This window comes from Octopus bimaculoides, chromosome 18 (genome assembly GCF_001194135.2).
Source record: "Octopus bimaculoides isolate UCB-OBI-ISO-001 chromosome 18, ASM119413v2, whole genome shotgun sequence".
Lineage (NCBI taxonomy): Eukaryota > Metazoa > Mollusca > Cephalopoda > Octopoda > Octopodidae > Octopus > Octopus bimaculoides.
Window position 1 is genome coordinate 3,915,240 of NC_068998.1, and position 2,500 is coordinate 3,917,739.

Consider the following 2,500-nt stretch of genomic DNA (forward strand, 5'->3'; position numbering starts at 1 on the left):
TATCTATCTATCTATCTATCTATCTATCTATCTATCTATCTATATAATACGTACACATCTATTATATACCGTAAGTTCCACTGAATACTTGGAATCGAACCTCTCTCTCTCTCTCTCTCTCTCCGGACACCTTTGCTTCACTCTTTGATTTCGTTCTTTGAACGAGGTGGCACGTCAGTGGTCCTATTCTTCCAGTTAATACTCTCTGTTATGAGTTTGCTCTTGTTTGTCTTCTGAAGAGGTGATTTTCTAATCATTACACACACACGCATACATAGATGAAGGCGCGGCTGTGTGGTAAGATGTTTGCTTCCCCAACCACATGGTTCTGGGTTCAGTTCCACTGCATGACACTTTGGGCAAGAGTCTTCTACTAAAGTCTCGGGCTGACCAAAGCCTTGTGAGTGGATTTGGAAGACGGAAACTGAAAGAAGCCCATCATATATATATGTGTATGTGTGTGTGTGCGCGTGTGTTCAGACCAAGAAAACAGAAAGCTATCTTTTTGGAAAATCTCGTTGTTTTGGAATTTTTTCCTTACCTTTTGGTTTTGGTGAGATCGGGCTTGAGTATAGTCAATCACCATCGTCATCACCAGTACCGCCATCATCTCCACCACCCACTATCTCCACCATTACCACCACCACCGCCACCGCCACCGCCATCATCTCCACCACCGTACCCCTAAGCCGTTTGTAACGTTTAACTGAGTCACAAGAAATAATGAAGGTGACAGTTATTTAGCATCCGATACTTTTGAGTGCATCGATAGGTTTGTTGATTTATCGAAAAGAAAAGATATGAAAATTTTCCCCTCTTTGTCAGTGTTTATATGCTTAGTGAGTAAGTACGCAGCACCTGAACAAAAATAATCAATAAATACACCAACGCATTTAGAGAACGCTATTTGAGACGCTGGGAAAATTTGGTTCCGTTGTTTTATATCAGAAAATATCGCTATATATAAAGAGGTATATAAAAACGTAGATAAACGGCTCTCTAATACACTTTTCGTTGGTGTCATTTGAGGAGCCTTATAAAATGGAAAGGATTTTTATTCGGCAGTGGCACTACCTAAGCCTTTATCGAAAGCGAAATAAGCGTTAGTTGATCGAATCGTAAGCAAATCGAATTTTCTGTGCACTTCAGGATATCCTTGACGAATAGATGAAAGTGGAAGTGTGGAGTGATGCAAGGAACAGCCATTGTCCCAGTGCTATTTGTGGGGACGTGATGTGATATATCTAATATCTGTACGAACAGAATGTTATTGTCGGATGTTCTCCCAGCCTAGATATCTTCACGTAAAGAAAATTTGAAATTTTAAAAACTTTTCGGTTCCTGTGGATTATCCTACAAAAAACAAACGTAAAGTGTGGATAGCAAGGAGCAGTATAGAGTACTCCCCGCCCAAATACACCAAGGTATTTCCAAATTCATACTTACAGTGTACACACACACACACACACACACACACACACACACACACACACACACACACACATATACATATATATATATGTATATATATATATATGTATATATATATATATGTATATATATATATATGTATATATATATATATGTATATATGTATATATATGTATATATATGTATATATGTATATATATGTATATATATATATATATGTATATATGTATCTATATATATATGTATCTATATATATGTATGTATATGTATGTATATATATATTTGTATATATACAAAAAAAGGTTGGGGTAAAATGAACTCCTGGTCATTGCTGTCTTTAGATCTGGAACGCATGGGGCCGGTGGTTATTCGATTTCTATGCCGTATATATGGCTGTGATCACATCATTTCTCCTGAAAGAGCCGCCTGTTCGTCACAAACGTGAAATGATGTGTTTTTTCTCAAGAACACATCGCACCGCTTGCCCGCCCAGTATGGAGATCGAAATTACGGTCTTATGATTGTAAACGCAGCACCCTAACCACTAGCCCACGCGCCGCCTTCACAATGTAAAAAAAAAAGAAAAGAAAAAGAAAAGGTCGAAGATAACTGAGAAATATATTTTCCCCGCGAGAAAATTATCTGATGTGAAATATGCCAACCATTAAACAATGGGATCACGAAGGGTTATGGGTTTACCAAAATGGTTCGCCGTAGTAATAAAAGAATGAGAATGACTGACTTGGATTCTTCATTCGAGACAGTTAATGCTACTTTATCTCGGAGAAAGTACCACCACCGTAAGAGAAGTAGAGAATAGTTGTAAAAGATATCATCGAAAGACATGATGGTCACGTCTAAGAAGCCATATTGAGTCAATGACGTAAGGAGGAGGCCCTTAGGCTAACAGACAAATGGTTGATCATTCAGCCCATGACCACCTCACCGAGCTTTTAGAATTCTATGTGATTATATTGTTTCTTTCACTAAGACCACTTTCCTCCGTCATTGCTTCGTATTCCTTGCTTCCATTGTCTTCCATCTTCCCTTTGCCCCCACCTCACTCACT

At 38.3% G+C, this 2,500-nt stretch overlaps 1 protein-coding gene across 1 annotated transcript in view; it reads left to right on the forward strand.

The window, feature by feature from the left end:
* LOC106882341 (Y-box-binding protein 1) overlaps window positions 1–2,500 on the forward strand; it is a 199,558-nt gene that overhangs the window by 137,936 nt on the left and 59,122 nt on the right. The gene's annotated exons all lie outside the window — the stretch shown is intronic.